Source organism: Carex rostrata, chromosome 17, assembly GCF_964058835.1.
Source record: "Carex rostrata chromosome 17, lpCarRost1.2, whole genome shotgun sequence".
Classification (NCBI taxonomy): domain Eukaryota; kingdom Viridiplantae; phylum Streptophyta; class Magnoliopsida; order Poales; family Cyperaceae; genus Carex; species Carex rostrata.
The window spans coordinates 3,496,088-3,514,042 of record NC_135934.1 but is presented as its reverse complement, the minus strand read 5'-3'; the positions used below and the strand labels follow the sequence as shown (position 1 = coordinate 3,514,042).

The 17,955-nt window shown below is 34.1% G+C and overlaps 1 pseudogene across 1 annotated transcript; it reads left to right on the top strand.

Moving 5' to 3' along the window:
• Positions 1-12,993: 12,993 nt before the first annotated feature.
• LOC144568543 (mannose-specific lectin pseudogene) lies at positions 12,994-13,721 on the top strand (annotated as a pseudogene). Its single transcript, XR_013515680.1, has one exon. The product of XR_013515680.1 is annotated as a mannose-specific lectin pseudogene (transcript).
• The last annotated feature ends 4,234 nt before the right edge of the window (positions 13,722-17,955 follow it).

Below are 17,955 nucleotides of genomic sequence, written 5' to 3'. Positions count from 1 at the left end.
TATCTGAGTTGGTCTAGGAGGGCATTGTTGAACCTTCGGATCAAAGGACTTGAAAAGTATGTGAAGGGGGAGTGCACTGAGCCGGAGAAGAAGGCGAGTGCTGATTGCAACACATGGAGTAATACTAATTCTCTGGTGGTTTCTTGGTTGTTGACTTCTGTGTCTTCAACCATAGTTGGGATGGTTGAGTCTATCTCAAGTGCAGCTGATGTCTGGAAGACATTGGAGGGGATGTACTCTGGATCTGGGAGTGTGATAATGATGATGGAAGTGGAGGAGAAGATTGATGTTACCACACAGGGGGAGAAAACAATTCACCAGTATGCAGCAGAGCTACGTCATTTATGGGTAGATTTGGACCACTATAATCCTCTATCATTGCAGACCCCGACAGATGTTCTTCTTGGGAGGTAGTATATTGAGCGCAGACGTGTGGCTCGTTTTCTCAAGGGCTTGAATCCAAAGTTTGAGAGAAGAAGGGCAACAATGTGTCACATGTTATCTCTCCCCTCCTTGGATGAGGTTATTGCATCAATGGAACAAGAGGAAATTAGACAAAAGGTGATCACAGGTGAGGCCTCACACGTAGTTCGCTCGGCATTGGTGGATCTCAATAATAGAGAGTGCTACTATTGTGGAAAAAAGGGCATCTCAGCTACAATTTCCCTCAACCCCGCAATACTGTTGGTAGCCGATGGGCCTGAATCCAAAGTTTGAGAGAAGAAGGGCAGCAATGTGTCACATGTCATCTCTCCCTTCCTTGGATGAGGTTATTGCATCAATGGAACAAGAGGAGATCAGACAGAAGGTGATGACAGGTGAGGCCTCACATGTAGTCCGCTCGGCATTGGTGGATCTCGATAATAGAGAGTGCTACTATTGTGGAAAAAAGGGCATCTCATCTACAATTGCCCTCAACCCAGCAATACTGTTGGTAGCCAATGGGGCAGAGGACAGAGAGATGGCCATGCAGGTCGAGAAGGCATGAGACATGGAGGCTGAGGTGTTGCTCATCTAGCTGTGGCAGAGGAGTCCCATACTGTTGCTGAGATGACTGGAGCTAAAATAACAGAGTTGGAGGAACTACGTTAGTTCAAGCTTAAGACTGAGAGTTCGAAGGGCAAGGGACAAGTCACTCAGGATCTAGATAACACTACATGCTTTGGTAACTTTGTTGGTTATGCTCATGCAAACAAAGGCACACAGGTTCAGGCACTTGCATCCACTAAAACTCATGTTGATTGGATCATAGACTCAGGTGCATCTAGGCATATCACAAGAGCATCTAGTGAGTTTGCATTATATTATCCAAGTAAGCATATGCATCCTGAGACAGTTTAGACTGCTGATGGGACATCCCAACCCATCAGGGGTATTGGCTCGGTTCATTGCACTTCATCTGTATTTTGTCATCTGTATTGCATGTTCCTTCGTTTCCAGTTAACTTACTCTCTGTTAGCTCACTCATTGATCAATTGAATTGCACTGTGTTGTTTGATCGGGATATGTGTGTCTTCCAGGAGAAGGAAACGGGGTGGAGGATTAGGACTAGAATCAGGTATGATGGCCTTTGGTATTTGGACAAGGAAACTGCAATGATTGCTGCTGTTGTTAGCGGAGGGCCAGAGGCAGAAGCAATGCTTCAACATTGCCGATTAGGACATTTATCTTTTGATAGTTTGAATAGGTTAGAACCTGAGATAATGAAGAAAGTGGATAGAAAATAATTATTTTGTAATGCTTATGAACTTGGAAAACATACTCATTCTACTTATAAAATGATTGGTCTTCGAAGTTTTGAGCCATTTGCACTTATTCATTCTGATGTTTGGGGACCATGTCCTATTACCTATATTAGTGGTTTTAGATGATCTATTACTTTTATTGATTGTTATTCACACATGACCTGGATATAGGGGTGTAAATGGATCGGATAATATCCGATTTCGTCCGAATCTGAATCCGAAAAAGTACTTAAATTATCCGATCAGTATCCGTATCCGAGACTATCCGTATCCGTATCTGAAAAATTATAACAGATACGGTAAGGCATTTTACTATCCGTATCCGACCGTTTATACTTTAAACCACAACAAATTTGATATATATTTTTAAATTGATTTATTAAATTGCATATTGTACGAATAATTTATTAAATTGCATATAGATATATATTTTGATGAACAATATAACACTATGACATAATTAGTGACTAATATTTTAATAATATAATAGATGTTTTGTAACTAACAAGCTAATTATGAAAAATATCTGTATCTGTCCGATATCCGATCCGTATCCGTAACATTTAATATCCGATCCGTATCCGTATCCGAGACTATTCGTATCCGTATTCGTATCCAAAAAATTATAACGAATACGGATACGGTAAGACCACTATCTGATCCGTATCCGACCGTTTACACCCCTACCTGGATATACATGATGAAGCAAAAATATGAGGTTTCCAAATGTTTTCTAGATTTCTCGACTTATGTGAAGACCCAGTTTGGAGTGCAAGTGAATATTTTTCGAACAAATAATGGGACTGAGTATGTCAACAAATAGTTTGCGGCCCTCATCTCTAGTTAGGGAATTCTTCATCAAACCACCTGTCCAGACACTCCTGCTCAGAATGGGGTGGCTGAACGCAAGAACAGACATCTACTAGAAGTGGCACGCTCATTGATGTTGACAATGAATGTGCCTAAATTTTTGTGGAGTGAGGTTGTTATGACAGCAGCTTATTTGATCAACAGGATGACATCAAGAGTATTAGGGATGAAGACACCATGTGAGATGCTCTTGGGCTCGAATGTTTTTGTTGTTCCACCAAGAGTGTATGGATGCACATGTTATGTGAGAGATCACATATTGATGGTGAGTAAATTGGATCCCCAAGCAGTTAAATGTATCTTTATTGGCTACTCATCAAGTCCAAAAGGATACAAGTGTTGGTGTCCCATTGAAAGAAGATTGTTTGTCAGTATGGATGTGACTTTTCGTGAGTTTGAACCTTTTTATGGGGAGAAGACAGAGTTGAGCTCCTTGTTTGGAGATGGCGCTACTGATGATAGTAGAGAGGGGAAGAATGAGAATGGTATCGTGGTTGGGATGATTCCATGTCCTCTTGAGTCAGCAAGTAGTGATGGTGCATCGCTGAGTAGTGGTGGTGACTCAGGAGTTAACAGTCAAGGTTAGGGGGAGCTGAGAGTATATATCGGGAGATAGAAACAGCAGAATGAGCTGCTTCTTGTGCCTGTGCCAGTACCCACAAATGCTGATGTCCCAAGTTCCTCCTCACTAGTGCCTTCTCTACTTGAGTCGAGAGGTAACAATTCCTTTCCTAATACTTCTAATGATCCTGCCTTACCCCGCAGAACCCATAGAGTCAATGCTAGAATACCTCCAACTAAGTTTGGTAGTTGGGAGACTGACATTGCGAATTATATATCATATGCATCCATTCCACCTGCATATAAGTCATTCATTGCATCATTGCATTCAGTGCCTATACCTAACAACTGATAGGTAGCTAAACAAGATCCTAGGTGGCTGAGTGCCATCCAAGAGAAACTTCAGGCCTTGAAGAAGAATGACACTTGGGAGCTGGTACCTTTGCCAGCTGGAAAGCGTGCTGTTGGATGTAAGTGGGTGTATACTGTTAAGCAAACTCTAGAGGGCAAGATTGACAGATACAAGGTCAGATCGGTTGCTAAAGGCTACATCCAAACGCATGGTATCGACTATGACGAGACATTTGCTCCAGTAGCAAAGATGAGTACGGTTAGAACGTTGGTGTCATGTGTTGCCAACTTCAATTGGCCACTACATCAGCTAGATGTCAAGAATGCCTTTTTGCATGGAGATCTCCAGAAGGAGGTGTATATGGAGATTCCACCAGGCTTCGTTACTTCTCAAGCAGCTGGGAAGGTATGCAAGTTGAAGAAGTCTCTGTATGGGTTAAAACAGTCTCCGAGGACATGGTTCGATAGATTTAGGTTGGCAGTTTGTGGTATGGGGTACAGACAGTGTAATAGGGATCATACAGTGTTTTATAGGCACTCCAAGACTCATATCACTATCCTGGCGGTTTATGTTGTTGTAATCACCGGAGATGATGCTGAGGAAATCCTACGGTTGAAGAAGAAGCTGGGAGAGGCATTTGAAGTTAAAGATCTGGGGCAGTTGAAGTACTTCCTTGGGATTGAAATTACAAGGTCGTGAAAGGGTATAGTACTTTCTCAGCGGAAGTATGCTTTGGATCTTCTCTTAGAGACAGGGATGTTGGGTTGCAGAGTTACATCTACTCCTATCGAGCAGAATCATAAGATGTGTGCCGAGGGCGGTGACCCGGTATATAAAGAGCAGTATGAAAGATTAGTTGGACGGCTTATATATCTATGTCATACAAGACCTGATATTGCTCATGCAGTGAGTGTGGTAAGTAGATATATGCATGATCCTAGAGAGCAGCATATGGAGGCAGTTCGCAGAATTCTCAAGTATATTAAAGGAAGCCCAGGAAAGGAGTTATGGTTCAGGAGTTCTGGAGATTTGAGAATTGAAGGCTATTGTGATGCTGATTGGATGGGTTGCATGGATGATCGTAGGTCCACTACAGGCTACTGTGTATTTATTAGAGGCAATCTCGTATCTTGGCGTAGAAAAAAGCAAGATGTGGTGGCTAGGTCTACAGCTGAGGCCGAATGCAGGGCTATGGTAGTTAGCCTATGCGAGTTAATATGTGTGAGAAACATGTTATCTGAGTTGCGCTTGTTTAGAGGAGACTCCCTACAACTTTGGTGTAACAACAAATCGGTAATTAATATTGCAAATAATCCAGTTCAGCATGATCGCACCAAACATGTGGAGATTGATCGATTCTTTATCAAGGAGCAACTGAATAGAGGAGTTCTAATTTTGAGCTATGTGAAATCGCAAGAGCAGTTAGCTGATTGTTTAACAAAAGGATTAGGTTCTAAAGAGTATAATATCTTTTGTAATAAGATGTGATGATTGATATCTATCGTCCATCTTGAGAGGGAGTGTTGAGTTATTTAAATATATTAAGTTAATTAGTTAATGTTGTAAGGACCTATTTGTAAGAGTGTATTAATATAAAAGTAAGGCCTCTCCATGAGAGAAGATTAACTCTAATTTTACTCAAACACTACATAAGTATATGTTATGATATATTTATACAAGTACATTTATTTTTATAAATTTTTTTTATATAATTGACCTTTATAGTTTAAAAGAGTGACTCCGGCTTTAATCCATATATATCTATTTATAACACTCTTTTATTTATTTATCTAAATATTGTATTTAATAAAACAAGTGTAGATAATTTTTTTTTTTCGTTTACATAAAAGGTAAAGATATGAAAAATACTTCCATCTGATCCATTTCGTACCAGTTGACACTCTTAGTTGGTGTGATGTGATCACGTGAACACCGAATGTTTGGATCGATGTACTTACGTGATGGGTGGTGGTTTTGAGAAATCTGTACTCCTGAGCCGCCACTGCTAAGTTCCAAAAAAAAAAAGGATACAAATTTGGATAAAGATGGCACAAATTTGCCACTATGCGCCTATGTCGACGTCTCGAATAGGTAAGAGAATTAATGTGCATTATTTATGAGAAATAATTCTTTGTACTCATATATATATATTTTTTTAATCTGTATCTTGAATGTATATATTTATATGTAATATGTTAATTATTAATTATTGAATCGACATATGTTTATATTTATTATGTAAAATGATCATTCTTTTGTGAATGATAATAAAAAAAAAATTAAGTCATACACGTTCTTGAACAATTATAATTTTCAAAGTTTGTATTCATTGTAACATAAATATTTTTACTATTAATTATAGACAGTTTTGAAAAATTTATAATGACATGTAATTAAAATACAGTTTATTGTATATGGCCTAGGTTTTATTCTATACAAAAATATATTGGAAGCTTTAAAAGGAGAATTGGAATTTTTGGCCCCTGTGAATTTCGAAGCGATTCTTGAAGGTTCTTTAATTTTTCTTTTCATAGGAATTACATTTTTGGTTATTTTCTTATCTGCATATTTTACACATAATCTTCATTCTTAGTTTAATCCTGCCAGCTATCATAGGCCGTTACACTTAAGTGTGCTCATAAGATTTTACACATAATCTACAACAATGTAATTTTATTTTATTTTATAAAAACAAAAAAAAAAGTGAGAAGGAGAAAAAAAATGTTTAATATGTAAATCATTAATCTTAATATACTGGGGTGACCAATCATATTGCTGTTAACATCATAATTTTATTTTCTTTCAGGGGTGCTACAGTGTGATGTTAGCTAGGATCATTATGTATAAATAAATAAATAATAAACATTTTTTTTTTTTTGCTTGTATAATAAACAGTTTCTAGCTAGCATTGGATAGGTTTGGTGCTGTAAGCCTGTAACGCTTATGGCCCCGGTGTAAATACTTTTCTTTTGTCAATGAAATAAAATTTGTAAGATGACAGATTGCCACCTTAATTAAGTGTTCTGTTTCATTTTCAAACCAGAGGATTAACAAATTTTTTAAAAATTGATATTTTACCCTATCTATATGGAGTTTGTTTGTTTGTTTGTTGCCAGACAGATTGGCCGACTATTTTGTTTGTTTGTTTCTTGCTTTGTTATTGGTGACATAATCACAAGATAAATAATTTGTTTTTTTTATGATAAATTGAACGTCGAATTATTCAATTGATCAAATTTTGACCGAATTATTTGTGAATTTTATGAACTTTTTCTGAATTATACGAATTATTCGCGAACTTTTTCTAAATTATTTCCAGAACATTTTTTTTCTTCCTTGTGGAACTGAGATATAGAATCTTGATAATTCTAAATCATATTCAAATTATATTTAAATTGTTTTCAAATTATGAATTTTTGACGCTATCGAACTAAATTCAATTATTTGTCACTATACTTGATGATTAAATCGTACGAAATAGGAGCAGATACATTAGCTAAAGGAACGCATCCTTTGCATAAACTCAAAAGAAAATCTTTTGAGTCAATGAATCTCAACTGTCTAATTTTAAACGGAGCTAATCTGGTTCCTGCCTATAACATAGAAGGCTTTTCAATATTCCGATTTTTTTATTTATATCCAAAAATTAAATAAAATTACAAATAATAACCGAAGCACTGTTGAATTTCGAAAACTACCCAATCCGGTTATCCAATAACCGGATTTGGGATAAATGTCCGGTTATCCAATAACCGAACTCAACAAATATAACCGGTTATTCACTAACCGGAAAGTTATGTTTTTTTTTTTTTTTTAAAAACCGGTTAATCACTAACCGGAAAGTAATTTTTTAAAAAAAAAAAAAAAAACAGAAATTTCGAATTTTTTTTATTTTTTATATTAAAATATTAGAAATGTTGAATATATTTCTTTGAAAATAGATGAAATACAATATAATTTGATTTATTAGAAAGACTGCAACAAATAACTCATATCAATATTTTTCAGGCCGGATTTTTCGTGGATGTAAGAAAAATTAATATATTTCTTTATGTGCTATTGGAAAAAAAATAAAAATGCTCAGATTCTGAGTTATTGATCCCGGTTCAAAAGTCACTTCTAGGTAATCTAGAAAATATTGTGATCCATCTAGTAAATTTAATTAATAAAAAGTTGTTTCTATTTTGAAAATTCTTTTTGAAAAACAATTATTAAATAAATTAAAGTTTTTATTTTTTTTAAAAATAGAAACAACTTTTTATTAATTAAATGTACTAGATGGATCACAATATTTTTTAGATTACCTAGAAGTGACTTTTGAACCGGGATCAATAACTCAAAATCTGAGCATTTTTATTTTTTTTCCAATAGCACATAAAGAAATATATTAATTTTTCTTACAGCCGTGAAAAATCCGGCCTGAAAAATATTGATCCGGGTTATTTGTTGCAGTCTTTCTAATAAATCAAATTATATTGTATTTCATCTAGAGGTGCTATCGGGTCGGGTCGGGTCGGGTCCGGGTACTATTATATTTGGATCCGAACCCTAAAAGTGTTCGGGTCCAAATTTTGATCCATATACTTATTTGTTTCAAATCGGGTCGGGTCCGGATCCGGATACCTATCTACCCGTAGATATTTCGGGTCTAGTCTTTCGGTTCCGGGTAGATAGATACCCGTAACTTGTTTGTAGATTATCGGGTCCGGTTCGGATACGGGGCGGTTCCGGATCCAGAGCGGGTATAGGTCACAACTCCAAAGTATTCGAGAAATTATTTACATTTAAATATAATTATAATTTCTTAAACATCTCATATAATAAATCATTACAATATAAATTAAAAACTACTGCAAAATAAAAATTATACTATTAATCATGTTTATAAATAATAAAATATATCATGCTACATAGCAAAATAAAAATAATAACTCTAAATTATTAGTTGGTTGTTTGTTGTTTGGAGTACTCATGGTGTAACAAAAAATATTGAATTCAGTTTTTTGTTAATAGCTTTTGAATTCAGGAGGATGGAGGAGATATAATTTTTAGAAAGTAAAATATTAGAGATGATGATTTCCTTTTCTATAATTCAAAAAAAATCTATGAATTGAATGTAATAGAAGAAAAAAGGTATAAAATAAGCTGGTTATGGAAGAATAAATTTGACAATCATGTGTTATGTGTCACATGTGTATAATATAGAACAAAAATTTAAGGGCGTAATTAAAGGACTAGTTAAGGATGTAATTAAAGGGCAGTGTAAAACAGTAGCATAAATTTGGTTAAGTTTTATCAAATTATAGCTCAGCTGAAATATATTATCTAACACAAAAACTTGATGCAGAGTTATTAATATATATTTTATCGGGTATTTATACGGGTATCGGGTCGGGTCCGGTTATGGGTCGGATAATTAAATGATACCCATATCCTACCCATTACAGTATCGGTTCCGGTTCGGATCAGGGTCGGATATTAAATTATTAATTTTATACTCATACCCATAATTTAATCGGTTATATTTTTTAAACCATACCCTATCCAAATTAATCGGATCCGGGTCGGTTCCGGATCGGATCCGGTTCGGTTCCGGATCGGATCCGGATAATCGGGTAAAAGTAGCACCTCTAATTTCATCTATTTTCAAAGAAATATATTCAACATTTCTAATATTTTAATATAAAAATATAAAAAATTCGAAATTTCTGTTTTTAAAAAAAAAAAAAAAAAACTTACTTTCCGGTTAGTGATTAACCGGTTTTTTTTTAAAAAAAAAAAAAAAAAAAAAACATAACTTTCCGGTTAGTGAATAACCGGTTATATTTGTTGAGTTCGGTTATTGGATAACCGGACATTTATCCCAAATCCGGTTATTGGATAACCGGATTGGGTAGTTTTCGAAATTCAACAGTGCTTCAGTTATTACTTGTTATTTGATATAATTTTTGGATATAAATAAAAAAATCGGTTCAATATTAATACATATATGATTTGCACAAATTTTAAAACATATCTAACGGTTGAGATTCATTACTCAAAAGATTCCTTTTGAATTAATGCAGAGGATACGAATTCTTGGCCACAAAGTCGTCTTCGTATGAAATTCTTAACAACTACCGTTGATTTCAAGTTGTGTAAGCAGATCCAAATCCATGTTGTTTTGGGATCCGACTCCGCTACTCTCCAAATAGGAGAGCAGAACTTTGCTATTCAAAATCTAACCGTTAATTTTTTTCATGCACGGTCAGCGGAGTTGGTTCCGTTGTTTTGACGCTAAAAATGGGCTTTATAGTCCATACATGTTCGATTTTAGCCCAAATAGGATTTGAAGCCTGTTTTTTAATTATATCATATACGGGCTCAGCTGTATATAGATTTAGGACCAATGAACTTGCAGTTTTAAAAGTTTATTAGAAATATGACCAGATACTGCGTTGGGTTGGGTAATTTAGGTTTCATTGTTTTTCTTAAGGAGAATTTTAATGTCACTAGTGTCACCAAAATATCACATATTTACTTTTTTTTTAATTTATTTTTATTTATGTTTGTTTTAAACTTGATATTTAAATGGTGGATTTAAATTAGGGGTGCAAACAGATCGAATACAGATTGGAAAATGGTAAAACCATATCCGTTTTTATTTTTGGAATACGGATACGGATCGGATATCGGATATTCGTAGATATATACATAAATATTTTCATAATATATATATTAAACTATATGGTATATATCTACTATTCGCATACGGATAATTAAAAATCAAAACCATATCCGTATCCATATCCGCATGGATATTCGGATATCGGATATCAGTATTAAATTTTTGGATACGGATCCAGATACGGCCGAATATTATCCGATTCGTTTGCACCCCTAATTTAAATCATTAATGTTATTTATATTTATTAGAGATGCAGACATATAAAATTAACTTTTAATCTAGTAAGAAAGGACAACACCTTCCATGTGGGAGATCTTTACTTCGAAAGCCAATAAGAAGTATTTTATAAACATTAAATAAAAATTAAAAAGCTATACCTCCATCTTTCTATATAAAAAAAAAGAAAAAGAAAAAAACAGAGATAGATATGCCCATGTAAACTATTAAAATTTTTGAAGTTCATATTAAATTAGATTAAGATAGCAGAAAATAAATACATTAAATAAATCAATTACAGTTAATTATATTTGTTTATTTTTTTTATCACTTCATGATCTAGTATAAATTTTGAACACCAGAAATCATGAGCTTTTTTTTGTACTTGCATACATCTCTTATCAAAATAAACAAGATCAACAATTTGATTCGACTGTTGAATTTCAAATTCTGAAATATAAATATAAAATTGAGTTTGTAATATTTCGTGGTATACAAAGCTTTTGATACAAGCTCCTCTCGTTTTTTTTTTTTTGTGTTTGGTAAAATAATAAACCGAACCCTAATAATATATATTTTTTGTTTATCTGGTTAACTGTGTATAGAGAAAAAAAACTACTATTAAATAATGAATAAGTTGAAATTCGAACAAATTAAACTGTTTAAACAAAAAAAAAAGAATCAAATGATCTAAAATTGAACACGTTGGTTGAAATGATATAAATATAATAATTTTAACAGCTCTGGTTGGATTCATAGTCAAATTGAATTTTAAGAATATTTAAGCAACACATGTACAAAGTACTTTTAGATGGACCTTTGAGTTGTCATGTAGCAAAACCATCAGATCCCGTGGAAACCTTTTAGTTTTACCTATATAATATATATGATGATTTATCAATGCACAGAGACAGATTGTACAAAGAACTTCATGAACGAAGCCACATAAGATCTAAATTCAGTTGTCAGCATCTACATCCGTGAAACTCTTAGAGTTTCTAAATAACTGTTAACTAATTTTTAGAAATTTTGTCTCTAAAAGTTTCTAAATCTCCACATCCCTGAAATTAAAATTAGAGTTTCTTAATTGCCACATCAGCAAATAAATTACAAGAAAAAAAAATTTCAGCGAATTATTTGGCCACGTTAGAGTTTATAAACGGTTTCTTATTAAGAAACTTTGGAGCAAAGTTGTTAAATAAGAAACCCATCTGCATCCCTGAAATTGGTTTAGAAACTGCTACATCAGATTAGAAACTCAAAGAGTTTTAGGGATGTAGATGCTCTAAGAAAATACAGTGTGCGCATCCTGAGATATCTCAACTTTTGCGTGACCGACGTGTCCGGTGCCTATTCGGGGTCAGTATTATGTGTGCTTTGAGATTCGTGCAGAATGTATTTAAACGGTTGGGATTTTTCATAAAGTCACGCAAAGTTTGAGATATCTCAGAGGATACGAATTCGAAAATATATATATAAAGTTCCTTTGTTGACTTTCTGAAAAAGAAGACAAATTTGATCAAACTCTTAAAAAGTCAAGCCTCAAGGATTATTTACAGACAATTATTTTGTAAATATATTAATGTTATTATAACCCATAAAAGTTGAATGGGGTGTTTCATGTTCCATCTATATAGCGAGGAACTACGTACCCCTTGTTGATTTGTTCCATCCAGCATAAAGCCTCAAGGATTTATTGAACTCTCTATCATACGACCCACTAGTGAAATTATCAGCGTTAATCCATCCAATTCTTATGGATTTGTAACATTTGTTCATTTTCCATCCATATAGCGAGGAATTACTACTTCTATGAGGAATATGAAGCTAAGCATTGATATATAATATTGAGTGAGTCTATGGTACTATGCATGCATATCACGGGTTGTCACCGTGCTACGGCTCTATATTCGAGTTTTTAAATCCTAACGGTCGATCCGAACTGTTCATCTTGTTCTCCATATTAATATGTGTTTGGAGACCAAATTTTACATTTTTTGAAATTTTTTTACTATTTTTTTAGATATTTAGAAAATCACTTGATCTGAAAATTCTGGACCATCCAAAAACAGTGATTTTCAATAAATCTAAAAAAATAGTAAAAAAATTTCAAAAAATGTAAAATTTGGTCTCCAAACACATATTAATATGGAGAACAAGATGAACGGTTCGGATCGACCGTTAGAATTTGAAAACTCGAATATAAAACCGTAACACGGTGTCAAATCGTAATATGCATAGTACCATAGACTCACTCTGTAATATTTATGAATAGCTGCTTCACCTAAAAATTAATGGCCTTGACTTTAATTAGGTCAGTTGTCTTGTCATGGGCGGGGTTTCATGTATGTCTTCCCAGCCTAATTGGCTCTCTCTGCCAATTATACCCCACCTTATCTCCAGTCCACATCTAGAAATAAATGTAATATATAATTAAGAAGCCGACAAATATATTCCACCTACCAATAATTATTCCAATTGCCGCGCGTATGATGCACATGAAATAATGAAGTAGCAAATTACAGTAATACCCCCATATATTGATCTATAAATAGAGAACACTGGCAAAGGCAACCAACACAACTCAAATATATCACTTCTAGTATCACTAGTCACTACTAATGGCATCAGCTTCTCTAGATCTTCTCACCACTCTTCTAATCCTCTCAGTAGCTCTAGCCTTTCTAGCTCCCTCTAGCTTTGCTGATAATGTCTTGTACTCCGGCGATACCATGTACGCTGGTCAGTCCCTCTCATATGGGAACTACATTTTGACAATGCAAACGGACTGTAATCTGGTCTTATACGATGGTGGCCGGGCTGTATGGTCATCTGGGACCTACAACCGAGGCTATAACTGCAACCTTCGGATGCAGAGAGATGGTAACCTTGTGATCTATGATGGCAGTAACAGGGCTATCTGGGCTAGTAACACTGGGAGGGGCCAAGGTTATTTTGTTTTGGTTCTCCAACGCGATCGCAATGTTGTGATCTATGGTGGATCGATCTGGGCCACGGGATCAAACCGTGTCGGCACTGCTGCTGTGGTCATCTCAGGAAATTCAACTGAGCCTACTGTGGTGGCTGGAAATGGAATCACCATGGTAACTGGGAAGTAATGTTACTGTGTGTTTATGCATTTGTGTTACTATGCATGCATGCATGCAAGAGTGTGTGCTCATGTGTCACAATAAATATAAAAATAATTCTGTTGTGTTCGATCATTTTTGTATGAATGTTTTTAGCCAGAGTGTTTCTTTGGTAGTAAATGCATTTATGTAATGTGTTCAATTGAAAATATTCTTCCTTTATTATGCTGGGTTTCATTAATTTGTCAGCAGACAATGTGAGAATTGATTGGGACTAAATGGTAAAATTTTGGTTTGCAAGGCCATTAAATTAATTATATCTACCAGCTTATTCTATTTGCATCAAGAATACTTCATTTTTTGTCACATTTAAATTCAAAATAGAAGTATGACTTTTTTTTTCCTCTTTGAAGTAAGAATGGAAGCTCAAACTTCTTTACTGATCGGTGCGCAACATATAAACACATTGGTGATTTCTCTAATCATGATGTGAGATCTAATCCTGATGCAATAGTTCTTGCAGAAGGGTGATACTAGTACTTTTTCTAATTTATAAAAATTAAATATATGATCAGGGTCTCTACCCCTAATCCCCTATCTTACTTTCAAACGAAAAAGAAAAATACAGAAGATAGAAAAATTAAGGTTCAGATCATATGATAAGAAATTAATGTATGTCATAAGAGTACCTTATCGGTTAAGAACGGACCACATGACAGAATTTCGATTATAGCATATAATTGCAGTGAGGTTGATGTTCAGTTTTTATGTAAAGAAAAATAGTGATGGTAACAACATCTGTTCGATCATGTACATGGAGGAGAATATGCAACAGCATCGTCTTCTCAATTGTAACACCTCTGATTAGTGATGATAATTATAACACTGGTTATGATAATGAAGATTGAAAAAGGAAATAAAAGTAAAATGATAATGATAAAAAATTATAAATAAACATCAAGAATATTAATGGTATTACACTATGAAAAAGTTATATATCGTCAATGGAGTCTCAATTGGAATAGAGTACATCTGAGGCTTTGTTGGGCCTAAATTGTATAGTGGGAAGTATTAGGCCTATATTGCACTTTATTGGATCATTGATATCCATCCATGTCTCTGCAAATTAATATCATCTTTTCACAAAGACGACCCACTTGTGAAATTTCAGCGTTAATCCATCCAATTATTTTGGATTTGTGCATTTTTCATCCGTACAGCAAGGAACTATTATATAAGCAATATCAAGCAGACCATTGATATCTAATATTTATGGATATATACCGGCTTCACCTAAAACATGGCCTTGATTTTAATTAATTAGGTCAGTTGTCTTGAATCTTGATCCCCATCTTGGCTGTCTTCCCAGCCTAATTAGCTCTCTCTGCCAATTATACCCCACCTTATCTCCAAATCCACATGTAGAAATATAATAAGAAGCGAACAAATATGTTCCACGTACCAATAACCCAATTGTCATATAGCACAGATGTAGGGGTGTAAACGGATTGGATATTATCTAATTTCGTGCAAATCTAAATCCAAAAAAATATAGTTAAAATTATTCGGTCACTAACTATTTGTATCTGATCCATTTAATCAAAGGTACTCTCCGGTCTTAAACTAATTTATTAGATTGCATATATATCTGATTTTTTTAAAAATAAAAATAAGAAATCATAAAAAATAATAGTTAAAAGTAAGATTAGTGGAAATATTTTTTTAAAAATAAGAAAACAGTTCTAGGCTATGACGTACGCCATAGCAAATACATGTGGATAGAGAACATGTGTTGATTAAATTAATTGCATGTTAACATTTGTTTAGTAATGATGTGATGATTAATTTAGTGAATTAAGTGAAACTTTTTAGTAATGATATGCTGATTTTTAACAAATGAATGTTTAATTATATGATTTACTAAACCGTACTGTGTCATTAAACGTGTTGTATTTAATTATCTCAGGTACTGTGTCATGATGTTCTTCGAACGTGTGATATGTTTCGGCATGTCCAGAACATGACACACATGTTGTACTGTGCTTTGAACAAGTGTTTCTTTTGGTGTGTCTGGAACACGACACAACACGTTCAAACAAGGTACATGTCACGTGTGTTGGCAACACATGTCGTGTTTCCACATGTTTAGAACATGACACGACATGTCTGAAACATAGCACACGTGTTTCGACGTGTTCGAAACACGTGTTGTGCCGTACTAACACATTAAAATTTCTACACGATTAACAAGCAATTAAAAATTAAAACCATTACTAATTTAATTTAACTAACTAAAAGCTAAATATTCACTTGCTAAAATCAAGCATATCATTATTAAAAACATTCATTAGTTAATTCACTAAAAGTTTCTAATCAACAAAAGCAGATTACTAAAAAAATATGAATGTTTTTTATGAATCAATTCTGTTGTCAATCGTTTTGTATGAATGTTTTTAGCTAGATTGTTTCTTTGGTAATAAATGCACTACGAGTTCAATTGAAAATATTATTCCTTTGTTATGCTGGGTCTCTTTAATTTTTCAGCAGACACGTCAGAAATGTAGGGACTAAATGGTAAAAAAGGTCATTACATTAATTACATCTACCAGCTAATTCTATTTGCATCAAGAAAATGGATCCCAAGAAATATATAGAAAAATTCATTACATTATATATACTTCATTTTCTTAATTTTTGATAGACTTGTGATCGGTATGACTAATTAATGACATTCTTTGTCACAATTAAATGGAGAATATATAGAAGTATGACTTTTTTTTTTCCTCTTTGTAACATATAAACACATTGGTGATTTTTTTTTTTTTTTTTTTTTTTTTTTTATAGTTAGTGGATATAAAAGCCATTAACAAATATATTGATAAGAAAAAAAATATTTACACAGAAAAGAATATTTACAAGGTTCTAATTTCTAACGCCTCCTAGCTAACCGAATGCCATCCTTATATTGTAAGAAGATGGCAAACACTTTAGCCTGATCAAGGATCCTCCCCATTTTACCCCGACCCTTGCTAACTGAATAGTAACCAGTTGTATATATCAGTTGCCGCGCGCGCGCATCATCAATCAGAAAATGCACTAGTTTATAAAAGAAGATGAAATGATGCAAAGTTATAAACAAATTAACTTAGGATATGAAATGTTTTTGAGGAATTACTTGCACATCTTTTATTTAATTTATATATGTATTCTATGCGAATATATATTTTTTTAATGGTTGGCAACTTGGCATAAATAAATACCAACAAATGCATTGATAAGAAAAAGTTTATACACAAGGCCCTATAATTACCCTTATTTGGCTACTGAAATATATATATACAAAATTACATAAAAGATCTCTCTATATTTACACTGAACGCGTCTAAAGGATAATCTCTATAGTCGTATCATTAATAAGGTCATGCACTAATTTTCTTTTGTTAGAGAATAGCCTTCCATTCCTGTCTCGCAAAAGAACCCATGCTCCACCAGCCCAAATTATATCCCAGGGAGCCCTTTGTTATGGGAATATTCGTGATTTTCTATTTCATTACATAAAGATCCAACTGTCTTCTACAAAGTAGACTCTTCATGTTCTAAAAACTAAATTATAAATAAATAAAAGAAAAACAAACAAGTACCCTGCATGATCAAAATTCATTGGACCGACCTTTTATAAAACAATTTCAGAAAACCCATTTCCCAAAGCTACACATAAAGGGCCTGTTCCGCTGTTCGGCCGACAAATGGGAATGGGCGCGGGCACGGGATTTGAACTGAAAAACACTGTTCCCGTGAGAAAAAAAAAATTCAGTTGAACTGAATTTTTTTTTTCCCACGTGAATAGTGATCTGGCCGAACAGGCCCAAAGATGCCACATATAAAATTAGAATACATAATATTTTCAATACAGTGGAGAGTGTACCTAGAATTGCAAGAGAAGCCATGGAAATGGAAAGGGGCCATGGAGCAACGCCTTACTCATCCATTGATGCTGACGAACCACGATTGCATCAGCTTGGCTATAAGCAAGAGCTTAAACGCGGCCTCTCGTAATTAATTACGTTGGATATATGTAGTAGTCACAAATCACTAATCACTGGTTAGGACTCAGTCGTCAAGAGGAGTCCACAATTTATAATTCAGAGAGGGCTTTAATATTAGTGCAGATTTAATTTGCACGGATCTTAAAACATATCGGATGGTCCAGATGTATTAACTCAAAAGATTCTTTTTTGAGTTAATGCTGAGGATACGAATTCTCGTCAAGAGCGTAACAAAAACACAGTTCCCTTTGCACTTTCTGGAAAAGAAGATAAGCCTCAAGAATTATTTTACGGACAATTAATGATATTGCTTGTCCACCAAATTAAATGACAATATAAAAGTTTGACAAGTACATCTCTTCTTATTTATATATGTAGTCTATTGTCTATAGTTTATGTGAATTTGTGC